Source organism: Equus caballus, chromosome 5, assembly GCF_041296265.1.
Source record: "Equus caballus isolate H_3958 breed thoroughbred chromosome 5, TB-T2T, whole genome shotgun sequence".
Taxonomy (NCBI): Eukaryota; Metazoa; Chordata; class Mammalia; order Perissodactyla; family Equidae; genus Equus; species Equus caballus.
This window is the reverse complement of record NC_091688.1, coordinates 104,064,689-104,083,937: the sequence shown is the minus strand read 5'-3', so window position 1 is coordinate 104,083,937 and position 19,249 is coordinate 104,064,689. Positions and strand designations below refer to the sequence as shown.

The window sequence follows — 19,249 nt, the reverse complement described above, 5'->3', positions numbered from 1 at the left end:
GGCCAGTCAACTCAGAGACAGCTGGCTGTAACCCTATGTGTTTGTTGTTTTGGCAAATGGACAGACTCCACTCGACCCTGAGCATTACGGAGATACGTTGTTTGCAGTGATTGTTCGTGTGTCTAGTGATCTTCAAAGGAAATCTTAATGTCTTCTTTTTTAAGCCACTGGTCTGAAAGATCTGTCAAGCATAGAATTTATTTTCCTGACAAATTATCTCTACGGTTTTGGAAAGATGTTTTGAACACTTTCTGATTCCAACTTCTGTCTCTGCTTTTGAGCCTCCATTTCTGCCCATCAAATACTTGTGTCTTAAAGACATCAAAGCTCATTTTACAAAAGAAAAGAATAGTAAGTTTAGGAGAAGGAAAGCATCCAGAGTACATCGAGAGGGCTGTGGTTCATTGGCCTTGTCACACGTTTTCCTGGTTGAACATCGTTCTTTTGGCTCCCCTTCTCAGGAGGGGCTTGGCCTGCTGGTGTGGCGGTGTAGCAGAACAAATGAGGTTCTGGCTTCCCAGGACCATCGCTTGCCCTGTGGAGCCTCCCAAGGAGGCTCACATACTGTCTGACGTACGTGACGTAAACTGGTGAAGAGACTCCTTTGTCAGATGGCTCATTCATTTCCCTGGCCTCAGGAAAGTGGTATGAACCACAATGAATCACAACCATTACTAGCCTAATTCTTTTTCCACCTGTATTCATTTAAAAGGTTTGCTCTATAAATATGGGACCTGTGGATAAAAGGTTTCTCTAAAAATCCCTCTCTTTTCAAGATGTTTTCATTAGTTGGTATTCATTTAAGTGGCCTCTCCTCTGCACACCACTAAAGGGGTGTGTAAATGTTTTATTGGTCTCTTCCATGCCTTCCACTTTCGTATCTCCTCTGTAAGCGGCGCGGCCATTAACCTTAGCAATGCTGAGTGTGATTGTCTTTCGATCAGCCCCATCATTGCAAACCACTGATCCATAGCTTACATTACTTAAACCACTGGTTCCTAAACAGAAAAATAGCCCCATTACCTTCCTTGGAATGGTGATAGGGTGTCTGAAAAATCCTTTCAAAAAGAAGAGTGAGCAAAAATACTCCCTAGTTCTTTTGGGAATAGTCCTTTCTTTGATATAAATGCTGTAGTATTAGAACTTGAGTTTCCTATTTTAACTGCACACAAAACATTTATTGAGTGCCTGCTGTGTTCAGGGTACTATTTAAGATATGTAGATAATACAAAGATGCTTTGGATGCAGTCCTTGAAGAGACATACATGTTTCTGCAGGTGACAGACATGGATGCTCCTAATAATAATGCAGGGTAAATGTGTGCTAAGTGCTGTAAGAGTGAGACAGACAAAGTGCTCTGAGAATGTAGAAGGGGAGATGCTTTAATTCACACTCTAGAGATGGTGAGTGGAGAGGTGGATTTCACCCAACAGAGAAGAATGAGGAGGGTAGAGGAGGAGGAAGCATGTTCCAGATCAGTGAAATAGCCGCCAAAGGCTCTGCGGTCTGAAAGCTTATGGTGAGCTTGATGAACAGCCAAGTTGTCTGGTCTGACTTGTGCAAGGTAGAACGAGGATGACAGGGCAGTGTGGCATCTATAACATGGCATTAGTGTTTGAGCCTTCCCTTTTAGATCCTCCTTGCAGCGCAAATCAAAGATGCTGTCAGTTCACACAGGTTGGTGGACTCACTGTCATCAGAATTTGTCTTAAACCTGCCCCAGCATTCAACCAGTCAGTGTTGGAAATGGCATTGAATTAGGAACCCAGAAAACTGGGTGCCATTCCTGGCTCAGCCATTAACTTAGCTGTGATCTTGGATAGGTAACTCTTCCTCTCTGAGCCTTGATTTACTTTTCTGTAAGTTGGAGATAATAATAATAATACCTACCTCATGGTTGTTAAGAGTCTCAAATGATGTAACGCATAAAAGCTGTTTAGCGTAGCACTCAGCATATAACGAGTGCCCAAAAAGTGGAAACTGTTAATTTTAAATGATATTTCAGTACCTCATTGCCCATCTTAAATGAACTAGACTTCATTTTAGTTATTAATAACATAGCACACTGGAAGAAAATCCCTCTCTTCAAAATGGTTGCATTAATTTGGAAATAAGATATTTTTTATTGCCTTCACAATAAAAATCACTCTAAAGAATGCTCCTTTGTGTTTGTAGAACAGGTATTTTGAAAATTTTGAGACATGAGGCCTGCGAAATTGTGCTTCCATGCGTATCTAAACTAATTACATAATGCTGTTCTTTCCCGTTGCTTGGCCCTTCCTCCTCAGTGTCCAGTGAGTTACAGAAGCTGAGAGGAGACAGCCTTCTCTAGGGCACACAAGTTCTGATGTTTTCTTTGTCTTACAGATTCCTGTCCTGCGTCAGAGGCTCAAAGGTCCCTCAAGTCACTGTCAGCGTTTACTGCCTTCTCAGCAATTTTGCATCTTGATCTTTTCATTGATTAGTATTTTACCTTCCTTTCCCATCTTTTGAACACTCCTCTGAACCTTGAAAAGGCACGAGTGTTTAAAAGCTTGATCTGGGTCTATCTCAGGCTATGGAGAAGAGAGTTTTAACTTATGTTTGCAAAATGGGGCCACTACCTCTTTAATTTTTCTTTTTAATTTAATCTCTCTGTCTATAGAAGAAAAGTTTTCACTTACAGCACAACCTTTAAGAAAAGCACGTTTGTTAAAGGGAAATCTTAATGGGGAGAACTACAGATAACACGTTGAAGAAAATGTCTGGCAAGCCACACTTGTGCAAGTTTGAAGCTCTTGGTGAAATCTCAATCAGTCCAAATGGAAAATTACTGGGTCTGTTTCCTCAAGATAGACGTGTTTGTACAGCTACTCAGAGTTTAAATGGCAGAACAGTAGGCACATGCTGTCCTCTACACTGTGTCTGTATCACAATGCTGTTTTCAACCTCTCTTTGGTTTGGAACACAAGCTGGTTAATGTCTTAGTTCTGCTCTTCCTGGATTATTAGTGAATAGCTTGGTTGTATTTAATAACCAAAAAGAAGAGAACAAACAGGCGAATAACTTCAATAAGAATATTTTTCATCTCTTAGGTTCTGACTTCTGTTTCATATAAAGAATATTTTTAAATTAGATATTGAGCCCCATTCTCATGAGATCAAAGAGTTTTCAAATATCTGAGCATTCTTGAGTATTATCCTTATTTTGTAGAGTCCCAAAAAGGGTCTCTGGAACTGACAGAAAACCCGAATCCATGAGCAGGCCCGGTTTTGTTGATGAGCAAATGAACTAAGGGTGACTTTAAAATTTTTTTCTTATTTGTTATGACTCTCTCCAGTTATTCCCATGCTTAGCAGTAGAACACAGTTCATCTCTGATGATCATATTTATATGCTGTGGGCAACAGCAATAACAGCTAACAGTTGCGTTATACTCTGGAGTTTTACAAACACCTTCCTATGCCTGAACTCACGGAGGGTCTTGCAGATCTTCTTCTGAGTATAATTACGTGATATTCAAACAGATCGAAACCCACTTCATTGGCGTCTGAGTAATAAGCATATTGAATTTTCAAAATTTGACACCTGTCTGAAATTTTCGAGACTTAGTCCTTTTAGAAATTGGATTCCAAGAACTCTAAATCCTCATTTGTATTAGGTAAGACAATATTATAGAAAAGGCCATTAAAGGTGATGTAACTATTTTTGTATATTGGTAGAGGGCCCACAGAGATTTGTTGAACTTGTTAAAATAATTCTCTACAATGAATAGTCCAGTACAACCAATTGTGTATCTGTTTCATGTAACACAACAGTTCTTTCCTATGAAAATATACTACTAAAATTGTCATCTTTCTAATTACTGAGGTTACATACAGGGATGTGTGTGTGTGTGCATGTTTGCATGTATATAATTTGTGTGTGTGTATATATAATTTGTACATACATAAACCTCCATTTTATAAAGATCAGATGGCTTACAAAGAATAAGTACAGTAAAATGGAAAATATAAATAAAAAAATGAGGATTGGGAAATACATAAAGTAGAAAGGTAATATCAAAAAATTTGAACAAAGATTCTCCCATATTGTTCTATGTAATTAATGACATTGAGATATAAGTTTGGTTCTGAATTTCCTGTCAGCCGAAGGAAAAAGAAATATACATGATGAATTATGTGATTCTCATTACCTGTGAGATGGTGCACATCAGTTCCTCGAGAAAAGAACTCTTTTCCTGGCGCTTAATTTTGATAGTTTTCATGCAGAGCTTCAGCAGGAGGACTTTCAGGGACACAGTGGCATTCAGTGTTGTTGAAGTAAATGTGATAGGGGATTGGTAAGAGAGTTCACCTTTAGGGCCCACTGACTAGAAGTTGAGAACCTAGTGCAAATATGTAACTCCATAAAAATACTTCTGAATGATCCATGACAGTCACTTGCTTCTAATCCATCAGGAAATTTATAAAAGCTAGAGAAACTTACATTTTGATCTTTACAGAATCTATAGAAGTGGGTAGATCTCATCGTCTTCACATGATTTTAAGTATTTCTCACAGCTAGACTTTTGATTAAAGCTGGGCCATAGACAGTTCCCATGGATGTGTTTTAAGAAGTGATACTTGCTTGCAGACTGAATCCATATGCTTTACAGAGTAAACAAGCAGAGCAGCCTCACGAGGCAGAGACTGAGGCTCCTTGAGAAGATTCTTGCCCACGTGTGTGGAGAACAGGGATTCGCCCTCGTGGTTATTTTTTGAAGGTATTTTAAGAAATTCTCTCTCAAGTGTCTCCACAATTCTTGAAGATTCCTTTAGCAGTGGATAAGTCTATTGTTGGTTGAAGAGAAATGATGTTTAGAACCCAGAGCCTTTTGAGAGAGAGTGAGGACACACTGATTTAGCTCCTCCCCAGATAGAAATCGTTGATACCACATTCTTGTCTGAAAGTGCCTTCTCTGAGCGGAAAGAACTTTGGGTTCTTCAAGGAGAGTGACGGAGCAGGTTCTGTCCGGGCCAGGTCACCCACAGAAGCAAACGCCAGCTGCTTCCTTGGGTGCTTGTTGGCAGCACTCAGGCCCTGCCAGCATCTGCTCTGAGTTGCATCCACACTGCTCCTCTGAGACAGAACTTTCCCATTTACAGTAGCACATGGACACACCACTGTTGCTAGGACCAAAAGGGTTGTGTACACGTGGGATAAAGTGGTGATGTGAAGGTATGTGTTGTGACAACTGCCATTTCCCCCTGTGGTGACCAGAGTTTCTCTTTTGACCTTGTTCATTCGCAGAGAGGGGTGGGCTGGTACCTGTATCCTCGCTAGTCCTAGATGCTGGGGATGGGAACTCTAGAAAAGTCTTTGCTCATAATGGAAACCATATGGGATGCGGTAATGTTAACAATGGTTGAGCCGTGTATCCTCATATTATACTGTTAAGCATAACAGTACGAAAAGAGGGTTTTCTTCTGCAAATACCTAATTCCTAGCTACAGTTATTTGCTGCGTGTGACTTCAGATTTATTTCATCAGAGAGAAACCGGGAGGTCCCAGGACAGTGACTAAGTGGAATATGCAGCAATGACGAGTGCAAGCTTAGCTTCTAAGAATCTTGTTTTGTGGAAATCCCCCTTACTAATGATAGAAGAGAAAACATGTGGTGTGTGTTGGGTCCATCACTCCCCAACAGGATGTTTTATTTTTTGTGTTTAGTCTTCGTCCTTGGTAACAATTATAGTGAATGCATCAAAAATAAAGCATGCAGACCTTGTGACCCATCTTGTAATCAGCACAAATTAGTTTTGGGGCAGGAAAATCCAGCTGCGTATTAGTTTTATTAGATGTTCCCAAACATTTTATTGCAATATTTTGGAAAAAACATCCACAAGCAAAGCTAATTTTTCAATGTGTTTCCTATTCAATATGTATTTTGTTTTTGAAGGATAATTAAATTGTATGTTTATGATTCCTTTGTTCTTAATTCATCAAATGCTGCCATTTGGGACAACAGTTTCAGCATAGGAAGATTATTCCTTTTCCTAACAACCTGTTCCTAGAAAGAAGAATGCATCTTTAGCCCCCCTGCAAATGCCTCAGATGTTCTTCAAACTTTAAAATGCTTTTAAAAGTTAAAACCATTACTTTTCATTTAGTTCTAAAGATATTGAAATAAATTTTTCTCTATCCGGAGGTTCACAGTTGCTGCTATTAATTGAGTGACTGAAATGAGCTGAGTCTTGTGTTTCCTTTTCATCTTACTTAATCTTCTTTTTGTTGATGAGGAAACTGAGGCTCAGAGATGTTAAATACATGGTACATGTCATGTGGCCGCTAAGTGGCAGAATGTGATCACCTACTCTTCCAGCATCCAACACATATTTACGGAGTTTATCCATCTCCAGCTCGGTGCCAGAGATGCTCTGGTGGCACAGGGCACACCAGTGAACAAAGCGTGTAAAATCCTGCCCCCCATTGAGCTCATATTCTCACTGATGGGGACAGAGGGTTAACATGTGGATCAGACACATGGATGGTGTGTTGGCTGGTGAGAAGTGCTGCAGAGGAGCATTCAGAAAGGAGCAGACTGGGCATCAGGAGCAGTGTGTGTTTAAAGACGGCTGCAGACACTGTCCTGAGAAGCCGACGTTCAGGCGAAGGCCTGGAGGAGGTGAGGGAGTGGGGACATTCAGGTATCTGAGGAGACATGTAGACAGATGACAGGAGTGAGGAAGAAGAGGTGGGAGGGGTCTCAGGTGGAGGGCTGAGGATAAGGGGCAGGTCGTGGGGACAGTGGGTCTCAGACTTCAGCAGCATGGGAGTTACCAGGAGGACTTCTTAACACACATTGCTGGGCCCACCCAGAGTGTTGGAGTCAAGAGTTCGCATCTCTAACAAGGCTCCACGATGCTGCAGCTGCTGGTCCGTGGACCACACTCTGAGATGCAAAGAGGCTATTGTAAGACTCTGGCTTTTGCTCGCAGGAGCATGGATGCCGCTGGCAGGGTTTGAACAAAGGACAGACAGGATCTCTGTGCTGTTGAGAGGAGACTAGGAGTCGGACAGAGGAGGGAGTCCACTCAGGCCCAGGGTCCAGGGGAGGAGTCGTGGCAACGTCATGCAGTTCTCTCTTCTGAGTGTATTTGAGATTGCCCTCTAAAGCAGAAGCATACTAAACATTAGTTGTGTTTAAGGTGTAAAATTCCTTTGGCTAAATCTTTAGCTTGAAATAAGTGTATGAATTCCTTTTTAAAGAGCTGCTGGTCTACAGGTTTGTGAAAAGGGCGGAAAATGTGGCTGGTTCAGAGTGGAGGTACTTTTCCAGTAGGACTGACAAGGATCTGCTTAGGAATATGGAAGTTTATGGAGTGATCCTTGGGGAAGCAGCGAGGGTGCCAGTAAGGATGGCAGTTGGAGAAAACCCGACGTTGACCCTCACCTTCCTACCACTCTGTCTACGAGCTGATCCACAGTGGGATTGGAGAGGTGAAAGCTCCCAGCGTCCCAAGAAATATGTTTGTAGTGCCTGCAAATGCTGCCTGAGACCCCCAAATCTAGGAGGGTTAAATAAGGAAAGAGAACTGAAACATGGCACCACCTTCCTGATCTGGAGCATGAGGGAAGCAGTGAGGGGAGAGAGCTGAACTCGGAGTCACCAGTCACCAGTGCTTTGCTGTGCAGCTTTGCCCAGGCCTTGTACTTTCACCCGAAATGGGAGTAATAGCTCTGCTTGTCCCACAGCAGGGTCAGGTGAGGGCACCAGTCAAATGTGAGTTGTAACTGTCATTAGTATCACAATGAAATGGAAATGGGTTTCCATTGGCTTTTCAAGTGTGACACTTCCTGGTCCCTTTCCCAAACGCCCTCTGTACACAAGAATAGCATGGTATGATGTGGAGCTGGGGCAGGCAGAAAAGAGTGGAGATGCTATGCATGCTCAAGTGTGCAGTGGATGTGGGAGAGTGGGGAGCAGTAACCCCTTTGGAGGAGAGAGGAGGGAAAGAAGGCAAGTAGGAAATGGCGATATAGTGGAGAGCAGGAGACACTAAGAGAGCTGAGGCAACAAGGGAGGAGGAAATGGGAGGGAGGGCAAGGTGGGAAGAACCGGAAGTTCTTGAGACTGGCTAACAGGGCAGAGGATAACCTTGAGGCAGCTCATTGCCATGCCCCAGCAGGCCTCATCCTGGATGGACCTCATGGGCCTCCATTGCACACAAGATGGCCATTGGCTGGCCCTGCAGAGGTCTCTGCATTCTTGAGGGGCAGCAGAAAACAGGAGGTTGCAAGGTAGACTTCAGAGACTCAGCTGTGGTGTCTGTGACACACAGAATCTTGAAATCTGGTATCCATGCAGACCTTTTAGGCAGATAATCCAAGAATGCTGGCAGTTTTTACAAGTCCCCGTGTAAGCACCTGAGGACCAGGATTCCTTCCTCTGCACATCCTGGGCCAAACCCCCTATGACCTGCTCCTCCAATGGAATGGGCAGGAGGTGGACAGCCACCCTCCCTCAGGGCCTGCCTCCTGTTTAATCCTCAGGTGGGAAGTATTGGTTGCATTTAGCAGATGAAGACTCTGAGGCTTGGTTGGCGAATGGGTGTGGCTAGAATTCAAACTGGAGCCTCACTCCAAAAAACTGCCTTCTTGTGAGCAAGAAACTGTCTCCTGATGGTTTCCAGGGGCTCATGCTTCTGCCTTTTTGCTTCTCTCTCTTCTCTGGCTCTCTGCCTGCCTTTTGCCATTTCACCTCTCACCCTCAAGCCCTAGAATTGTTCTTGGATAGAAACTGTAGGATTGATGTAGAATTTCTTTTCTTCCATCTGCTGTTGTTTTTAAAATGCTCTCTCTCTCTTACCTACCTTTCCTTTACCATTTACCACTATTGATTACTAGATTACCCACAAAATGATGCTGGCCCTGGGACCACCTAGTTTGTGGAGGTTCTTCAGTGGTGCCATCGAGCCTCACAAACCTGTAGTGCCCACGTTTTGGCCCAGGAGTCCTGGACGAGTTATTCTGTATGATCAGCAAGTCCATGCGTGGCCAAGCATTGTCTGTCCTGTCACATCAAAGTGTACAAAACTCTTAAGACCATAAGAAGAGTCATCCTCTGCCAAAGTTTAGGAAGCTCTCTACCTTGTGTGTCTTTCTGAGGGCTGTCCTTTTTGAATTCATCTCGCCTTGTCTACCACATCTAACAGAGTACTGTACACATAGAAGAAGTTTGGTAAGTAATGGAGAGTAGATTACCCATTTTCAACTAAAGCAGTGTCTTTAGAAACAAAACTCGGGTGGGTGGCATGAGCAGGGAAGGATTTATGCATTCTGCAATAGCCAGACCGCAAGCCAACACCTGAGAGTGTGACTTTTTTTAGCCATAGTGAAAATCAGTCACCTGGATAAGTGTGTTGAGTGATCAAGTGAATCGGCCAGTAATCCATAAAGAATCATGTCCAGTACCCAAGTGCGATCGTGTTTTGAAACCTTCTGTGTTTTAAGTTGCTCTGGATAAATACCAGTGGGACTGTGCCCCCAGCACAGTGAAGCTGACAGTCAAGTCACCTGTTTGTGACAGCTGAACTTCTATGAGCCCTTAGCAGATCTGTTTGCAAGCATCTCTTCATAACTCCAGAGTTCCCTGAGCCTTTGGTGGTGGTGATTGATGCATCAGAAAGAGGACTTGGAGCTATTCTTTGTCAAGAGTTAGAAAATACAGCCAGTCTTGTCTTCCCAATAAATGTAAGTTGTTGTTGTTGATGTTATGTTAGCAGTAAACTGCTCCCTGGAGAACCGAGGCACCGCATCCCAGAGGGAATGTGCTTTGCTGTGAAAATGGGCAGCAGGAGGAAGATGATATTATCTCCTGGTAATGAATTTACCTTTATGACAGATCATTATCCCCTCCTGTGGCTGAACAGGATGAAGGACAAGTCTAGCAGAATAACCCGGTGGTGCTTGGAACGTATTGGCTTTAAATTCTTAACCTGGAAAAAAATGCAACAGCAGCCAGGTTACCTCCATGTGAATGTTTCAGAGAAGGACAGAGATGAGGGAAGTCACGTTTTTTTCCTGGTAATGGTAGAAAGCAGGTGGGAGTGACAGACTTTGACAAGACAACGAATGCCATTTCTCATGTGCTTTACCGTTTTGATGTTTGAGTCAAAGGATTAAATGAAAGGACATCATCGTCGTCACTGATGATAAAAGTTACTTGGTCTCACTGAGTGTTACACTATAGGAAAGAGCAAAGGTTTATTTTCAAAATGAGTGAGATGAGCTTTCCCTTCCAGGTGTGTATAATGCGAGTTCATGCTTTAAAAGATATAGGTAAAATAGACCCATCTTCTCTCAGTGAGCTGTTGGGATAGCAAGTTGCAGATTTGCATGGAGGTGAGCTGTGGTGTAATGAGGTAGGTGTCCCTGCAGGAAAAGTCCTTGAGATTTACATGCTGGCTTTGTCCTGTGCTTATGGTGTGACCTCAAGCAAATCACTTGAACATTCTGTCTTAGCTTTCTCATTTAGGAAGCAAACAAGTCAACACCTGACTCTCAGATTTTCTTATATTCTTTAGTGTCAGGCACCTCGTGAGTCTTCAGTAAATAGTCATTGTTGGTGTTCCTGCTGTAGGTGGTGGTGGTGGTGGTGGTGCTGTCTTGATTTGGGGGTCCTGGCAGTGACATCCACACTACATTACAAGTAGGACCCAGCCTAATTATTTTAAATGATTGAAAATCAATGTCAACGTAAAACTCCTCAAACTCAGCATTTCTGGAGGAGCCATGAGGAACCATCCCATTCTTCCATGGTTCATACTGCAGGGCCAGACTCTCAAACCATTTTCCATTTGCACCGTCCTCAGAGGAGGTAGAGACCAGGTGCCATTCTGTCTTTGTGAACACGCTGTTACATTTCCATCTTCCTCTTCTTTCCTGTCATTTTCCTTACAAGCCCTTCACTGCTTTCGTCTGAGCCGTAACACTCTGGACGTCATGTGAACTCTGTGGAGCCTAGCGCCAAACAGTCCACAGAGAGGGGCTTTGTCACGGTTGAATTAGAAGAGACTGCTAACTGCCGTTCCCTGCAAGTTCCTCCTATGAATTTCAGAGCCTTCTTCAATGTCAGCATTCGCTATCTTTCATTTTGGGCTAAACGTGAACCCCGCCCCCCCTGCCACCACCACCCCTCCAAAATGGCTCTCTGGCCCACAGATCCATACGTGGTTCTTCCTAACTTAAATCTTTTCATGTTTCCGCGCTTGTTCTCTCCCTTGTTCCTCCATTGTTTTTCTCTCACTTTGAACTCCGGGAGAAAACCAGGAAACGCTAGCCAGAGGTTTGCGTGTGTAAAGATGCACCTCAAGTACTCTTGGTTCAAGGAGTGGAAGAAAACCTCAAAAATGTAGAAGTGTAGGTGGGTATTTTCTTCTTCTGCTCTGTTTCATAGAATGATTGCTTGAATAAAAGCAGTTGCTTCCTTTTTACTTTTTAATAAGGTGGAAGTCTGTTTTTAAAACCATTTGCTTTGAATACCTAAGAAGGCCTGGAGCTCTTTCCTTTGCCAGAGGTGTTGTACAAAGTAAGACCCATTTGAGTTGCTGAGTCAAGATGTGTCTCAGGTGAAATGTTCATCAATTCAGCACTGCTTCATGTTTTAGGAATCTCTGGACTGTGCTGGGCTGGTGGCCACACGTTCTGGTCGTACAGGTGTGGTGTCAGACTTTGACAGGTCTGTCACGGCAGAGATAGGACTGTGATGTGGCCATGGGGAAAGATCACTGGAAGTGGAGGGCTACAGCTCCTTCCAGTGAGAACTGCCATCTTCACCTTCTGTCTGGCCACATTACTGGCGGCTTCCTGCTCCTCAGCAGCTCTTCCATACTTTAACAAACTCAAATGGACGTTGGCCATGCCAGTGCTTCTGGGGCACTGGAGGGACATAGAGGCCTTCTCCCTTGTCTGAATGCCTGGGGAAGAAGTATCTTATTGCAGTTTGGTGTGTAGGGATCAAGAAGGGGAAAGTTAGGATTCTGAGCATCTTGTAATGCTCTGTTGAGTCCTACCTAGTGAAGAATTAACTTTCTCCGAGTGCCGGTAGTGTCCCTACTAAGAAAGGGCCTGCCAGACTCTTCAGTCTCATCAGTGTTCCCAGCTCCTAGCTCCAGCCCTCACAAGCCAACGTGCCACCTGCTTTCTTTCCTTTCTCTCTCTTTTCCTTCTTTTCTCCATCTCCTCTTCTCCTCTGCCTGCCCGCCCACCCCCCCATCTCCCTCCGTCCTTCCCCGGAATCTCCTAAACCTCCTTCGAGAGTCAGCACAGTGCCCCACCTCTGCGAGGCCCTCCTGACACCCCCATGTAGTCCAGGGGTACTACTTCTGTGCTGCCACTGCCCTTTGTACGCACATGACTCCCTCTTGGTGCTGGTCCACCACATGACATCTCCGTCGTTACGTGCCTGCATGAGCTCAGGTGCCCGGTCTTCATGTCTGTATCCCCAGCACCAGTACAATCCTGGCAAATTCTAGGCCCTCAGGAAGTTTCAGTGGGATGAATTAATGAATAGTAGGTGTTCAATTAGTATTCTATTTTGTTTTCTGAAAGTGATTAAAAATATATGTGTTGTATATGTATAATTGTATAGTAGTTTTAGTAATACATAGTTATATATACACCCCATGCAGGAGTCGAGTGAACTTGGGTCAGTGTTTCTCAGCGTCAGCACGGCTGGCACGTGGGGCAGGATGCTGCTTTCTCCTGGTCCCTGTCCTGTGCACTGTTGAATGCTCAGCAGCCCCACGGCCTTTACCCATCAGACGCCAAGAGCACCCACCCCAGTTGTGACAACCAAAAGCATATCCAGACATTGCCACATATCACCTGAGGGCAGAAGCACTCCAAAATGAAAACCACTGAATTCAGGGGAGGGAAGAACTAACATGCATTGAATTCCGTTTAATAAGCAAAGTGCACATATGTGGTGGCATCGACGGTTCATTAATTCATTCAGTAAACACACATAGAGCTCTCTTCCAATTATTGGGCTGTGCAGTCACGACTGTTAGTGCTTCAGTATTCTCCGAGCATCTCCTGTTGGCAGAGTTTCTGTATTATAAAATAGTCCAGTCACCTCTCTGATGCCTGAAGCCTCTGCAGACATGGTGAGGAGCCCTTTGGAATTACTGTGAAGTCTTAGGGCCTGGATGTAGCATCAGCAATGTTAGGAAATTGTGCCCACTGCGTTAGTCTCCCTTGTCTACAGCCTTTGCCAGATACTGTGCTGGAGTCTACACGTTATTTCGTTTAATCCTCACTCCAGCAATAGAATAAGAAATTGAGGCCGCCCGTGGTTCCATAGCTTGCTGAGGGTCCTCACCTGTTCAGTAGAGAAGAACTGGGATCTGAGTGCACATCTGCTGGCAGGCAGGCCTGAGTCTCCTGTGCTGCCTGGCTCTCAGATGAGTCTTCTTCCCTGTGGGGAATAGAGGTTGCCTACTTTTGTCTAGAGGCTGGCTGCCGTCAGGGTGTGGAACCACGTGTTACCTATTCTGTGCAGTAACCCGTGTACTCTTCATGTCATGAGCAACCTAATAAATAATCTGATAATGATAAGCCTAGCTTCCCAGTCTTTTGGGTACACAGTTGCAGTACAACTGTGGGTACACAATTGGCCTGTATCTTGGGCGCTGGAAAGTCAGTGCAAGGAGGTGAACCATGGCCAACCCAGAGATTTATAATCTCCCTCATCTTTTGTCTATCCCAGACCTTTGTAAGTGCAGTGTCCACATCTCTTAATGGGCTCTCAGATGAAAACATAGATATCAGCATTGCTCCAAGGTTGCTCTTTATTAGAATTCTTTATTACCTCGCTTGATTGGCAAAGTCAGATGAGTTCTCAAATCATGATTCTTTGTGGCATTCTGTAATTCACTGCTGACACCCTCCCCATCATTTTGACTTGAAAAAAATTAAGATTGGGACTGCCTTACAATAAAATTTATTCTATATAGAACTTCATTTGATGAACAAAAAAATAAAACCTTTTTGATAATTCTGTCCCCCAAGTGTTCAGTCACTTCCACAAAGTGGAAGTTCACAGCTTCCACTATGAAGTTGGTGGTGTAGCTGCAAGCTTGCATGTATGAACAAAAATACAGTGAATTAAATAGTAGGCAAGGATGAGTCTAAACCAGGTGTGTGGGGAAGAGGAGGAGGGAAGTGGTGTGAGAAGGCACAGGCTGCTTTGGGAGGTGGTGGTTTTGGTGGTCCTGGTGTGGAAGAAGTAAGCTTCCCGCAGCATTGTTGGATGAGGGACACTTCCTTCGACTGTGGGGCTGGAGTTGCAGTATGGGTCGAACCCAACAAAGTTAGCTGTGCCGATCAGGCATTGGTGTGCATACACTGATGACAGTCATGCTCATAGTCACAGCTCATGTCCTAAGCCCTTTCTCAGAGCCTGGGCCTCTGGAGTGGTCTTCCTGTCCATGCAGTTAGGGACATGGTTCCTCATTAGATTGCTTGAGCTGAAATCCCAGTTCTGCCAGTTACTCTGTCTGTGATCTTGACTTAGTTGCTGAGAACTCTGTGCCTCACTTGCCTCATCTGTAAAATGAGGACATCATAGTACCTACCTCATAGCGCTTTGAAGATCATAGGAAAATAACAGATGAAAAGACTGACAAGTATAGCTGCATGTGGTAAGCACTCAGTAAATTGGTGCTGTCCCTTTATTGTTATCCTGCCCACAAAGGATCTGTGCCACTTTCCTCCACTTCACAGTGCTGACCCTGCTGGCGTCGGGGACTACTCTTCCAGCAAGTCTTCCCAGACTAGTCTGGTGCCGCCCTCTGTGCTCATAGTCTGCGTCCACCACCAGAGCCCTTTTCATGTTGTGTTGCAATTGTCCCGACGTTGGCCTGCTTCCTTACTAGACTGCAAGTACCTGAAGGTTGAAGACATGCCCCAGTGCCTGTGTGTTGCCTGGGACAGAACAGGCTTTCAACAGTGTGGTCTGGATCAATTAATGAGAATTTAATTAACTTACTCAAGGTCACAAACCTAGTAACTGAATGAAACCATGCTTGACTTATAAAAACAAGTAATAAGCTATAGAAAATATTCTCCTAATAATACGTTAAACTATGACTTAAGATTGACTGTTACTTACAGAATATTGTCCAGATTTCTTAAAACTCTCCAAATTTTGGCCCTGTCATCCTTTTAACTCTTTGTCTAGCAATGATACCTTCCCCCCGCCCCAGAGACACACTTGGTTCCCTAGCCACATGGCTTTCTGTGTCCATCCCCGTGGGTGTGACCTGTGTTTGCTTCTCCTCTCAGCACTCATTGAGCTCACAGTGTGGAGGCCTAAGGATACACAAGTGAGGTCAAAAGATGGTGACATCTGAGTTGAGTGAACCAAGTCCTCTCACTAGCTCTTCTTTGGAAGGTGTTTTTGCTGGACTCTGAGCCCTGAGGACAGGGAACATGTTAATATTTGTTCCAAGTTCATCATCTGTCCTCGGCTCATAGGTCGACATTCAACAGATGTTTGTTGAATGAACAAATCAAGCTGGAGAGAAAACTAGGTTTATAGTTAATGCACCTAAAAAAAAAAGGACTAGGCTTCTCCCTAACTCTTTCTTTTTCCTTTTGACCTTCTCTTGTCTTTCTTTCTTTATTTTTTAGCTATTTTTTTAACACTGGTTTATAACATTATATAAATTTCAGGTGTATGTCATTATACTTCCGTTTCTGTTTAGACCATGTCATGTTCACCATCCAAAGACTAATTATCTTCCATGACTGTTAACATGTGCCCTGTCACCCCTTTTGCCCTCCTGCCTCCCCAGTTCTCCTCTGGTCACCACCAATTTAATCTCTGTATGTATGGGTGTGTTTGTTATTGTTATCGTTTTTATCTTCTACTTAGGAGTCAGATCATGCGGTATTACTCTAACTCTTTTGATGGTAGTTGGAACCTCGAGCTCACTGACTTTTTCAAATGATTCACTGTATAACAGAGCAGAATGCTGTTGGTTTCACCAGCTGTGTCCAGAAGGGCTCCATGTTCAAATTAGCCTCAAATCACATCCCTCCTTGTATTGTTGCTAATGGTGACACTGAAGATGCGCAATGCCTGTGGTAGAGAGAAATGCTGTATTTCCAATGCCCCTGCCAGTTTATGTCTGACAAGAAAGTGCTTTTCTGTGTGTGGATTTTTGAGGGAGTAAATGAAATTAAACACACATACATGTATGTACAGGTGTACTTGCATGCTCAGAGGGCTCCCACCTGGCCTGTGGCTCTCCTACAACCTGGGAAGACTGTTGATTTTCTAGTGTTGGGCATAGTGCCCCTTGGTGATCACAAAGCAGAAGGACATCCATGCAGCTTGGCACTGGGGAGCTATCCTTCCTCTTACTTTTGGGAAAATGGCAGGTATTCAATAAAGTATCAGAATGATCTGAGAAGAAAATCAGATCTGGAGGAGCTGCCCTCCTTCTCAACCAACGGTTGAGACAAAGGCACTGGTTGGGTTCCTGGTTGGTCAACAGCACGCAGCCTGTTCTTGCTTAGTTCTGTTTCCTGTCTGTTTTCCAACTGTTGCTGGCTTGGTTTTAGCAGTGGGACTTGGTCCTCGGGCCTCTGTCTCTTCTTCTTTCACCTGCATCCTTGCATGGAGAGCAGAGAACAGAATGTGTATTTATTTTCAAGCTTTACATGTTACTTCATATTTCTATGGAGTCTGTGGACTTTTAGGTACAATGATGCTGTCATGACAAATGAAAAAGCTGTCTGTGTGACTCCTGAGACTTTATTGACATGAACGTGGCTTCTCAACAACAAGCGGCACTCAAGGAGGCCTCGCCAACACGTTCACAGACATGTGCAGACCAATGAACCAGTGTTTAAGTCGAGATCCTTCCAGGAAGTCCGAAATGTATGTTTTATATTTAGGGACCGTATGAATTAGAGCCCTTCCCCCAAAACAAAACAAAAGAGATGGTAGTTCAAACATAATCAGTTTTTAAAAATCAAGTACCAACTATAACATCTGAACTAGATGCTTGGGTGAGAGTGAGGGATGGAGGTCATGAATGAGGATAAAGGGGAATTTCAGAAGAATTGTGATCATCAGTCCCTGGCTCATGAGAGTTTGCATTCCAGTTACAGAGACATTATGACAGTTCAGCAGTGGGCAGACTATCCTAGTGTTAGGTACCTGAGGAGCTCGGCAAGGCAGGATTGATGCACCAGACAGCGTTTTCCACCAAGGGACAAGAGGCCCCCCCGTTGGGGAGTGTTCAAAAATGTGTGCTGGCATGTTTGGTTGTCATAAGGAGGGGATATTGCGGCCTTCACAGGTGGAGGCCAGGGATGCTAAGTGTCCTGTGGCGCACAGGGTGGTTCCAAACATTGGAAGGAGTCCCCCTCAAAATACTGATAACCCTGAGGAGAAACACTGCAGAAGTCCCCAGAGGAACTCACGTGCTCCAGCAGCTGACATTGAATCTAAGATGCACTGTTCTGTGCAGTCCGTTCTGTGAGTCAACAAAGGTTCTGTTCCCTACAGTCAAGGCAACAGCATGCATCATAAAGGGCTTCAGTGATCAAAGTCAGTAAAGTGAAACATGTCCATCATTCTTCTGCCTAAAAGGGCAAACTCTTTTAGCATTGATTTAAAGCTGTAAGTAATCAAGGCTCTTTCTTTAATGGTCCTTTCTGATAGCTCTCTGTTTGTATTGAAGTAAGGAGCTGAAGTGTGGAGGCCCTGGACTGGAGGGTAGTTCATTTCAAAAAGGTATTTCTGTGTTTAATTTAACATTGCTTATTTGGTTTGCCTTTTATACCATCCAAAATATTCTCAGATTTAAAAAAATTTAAATAGTTTTCATTTGAAAAATACTGAAAAACAACAAACTAGATTTCTAAATACCTGTTTTCTAGAACAGGCAGCATATGTTTAGTTACCAACAAGAATTTTCAGCACACCAAATTCTTTAAAAAAGTAAAGTGTAACTGGCAAAAAAAAAAAAAAGCGCCATTTTTCATTCTCTCTTTCTCTAAATAGGCCTGTACACTGTTTACTGAAGAATTAGGTAAACTTGATCTGCTGCAAAAGAGAAACTGACCCAGGGTCCGTTTCTAGATTGAATATCTGTAGTTATCACTCCAAAATTATAAGACCAAACTGTGTATCCCCATATCTAGGGCAATGCTTGGCCCATGTAGACACTCAGTGTGCATTTAGAGAATAGGTGAGATTTATGTTTAAAATTATTTTAGGAATTTTAAATAATTATATTTTATAAATATTATAAATATCTTTGTAAATAAGAGTATATTTAGGAATTAGATCGCTAAAGTTTGCACCCAACTTATTTAAAATAATTTGTAGACTGAGTACTGTTCTATCTCTTCAGAAAAACCTAAGAAATGCCACAGAATTTGTTTTTAATTGTAAGTTTTGTGTTATTTTCTTTAGAAAATAATTTTATTTTTATTCAAAAATTTACTCAAATAAAATTATTTTATCAGCATTTTTATTTATATACACTTTTATATGAATGAATACTTAATGCTATTTACTACTGTACGTCAAAAGAACAGTTATTTCTGCCTGTTTTTTTGATTCCCTCTGATTCAAGATCTAAGATATGAGAACATGTTATTTATAATACTAGCTGTCACCTTTTGAACACATTCTGTGTTCCACGTTCTTTGCTAAGCAATTTAAGTGCATTATCTCGTTATTCTTAACAACAAACTTAGGAGGTAGGTACAGCCATCAGTGCCGTCCTACAGATGTGCAAACTGAGGCATAGGATATTAGGGTTCTAGTTTTCATAATCCCGCCCCTTCTACTATATTATATGTAAATAGTACCTTGAAAATACAAGTTTTGAAGGACAAGATGGGTGAACGTATTGCCCTTTACAAGAGGAAAGACAGACAGTGAGGTTCACCTGGGTTAGTATTGAGCCTAGAGTGTTCAGTTTTTCTGATCACAGACTGAGACTGTGAAACTGAGTATGTTTGATAGTTACTTATTTTAAATTAGATATATAACTTATGTAAATTCGAAAGTAAGTCTGGAGAAGCTTGGTGAGTGAGGCAGAGTCTGCCTCGTTTTTGGTGGACTTTGATGAGCAGCCGTCAGAAGAATGGATACGGGCAGGTTTGAATCCTTGGTTGCAAGCTGACACTTTGAGGGAATGTTCTTAGCCAGACACTCACTTCAACGGAAATTAGGTCAGCCTTCTGGAACATTTATCATG

At 43.2% G+C, this 19,249-nt stretch overlaps 1 protein-coding gene and 1 long non-coding RNA gene across 26 annotated transcripts in view; one reads left to right on the top strand and one right to left on the bottom strand.

The window, feature by feature from the left end:
• NFIA (nuclear factor I A) overlaps nt 1-19,249 on the top strand; it is a 520,959-nt gene that overhangs the window by 373,227 nt on the left and 128,483 nt on the right. The window lies entirely within an intron of this gene.
• Nucleotides 16,109-17,485, bottom strand: LOC138924171 (uncharacterized). The gene is made up of 2 exons (XR_011438928.1): nt 17,194-17,485; nt 16,109-16,642 (listed from the first exon to the last, which is right to left on the bottom strand). It is a non-coding gene; the product is annotated as an uncharacterized lncRNA (long non-coding RNA).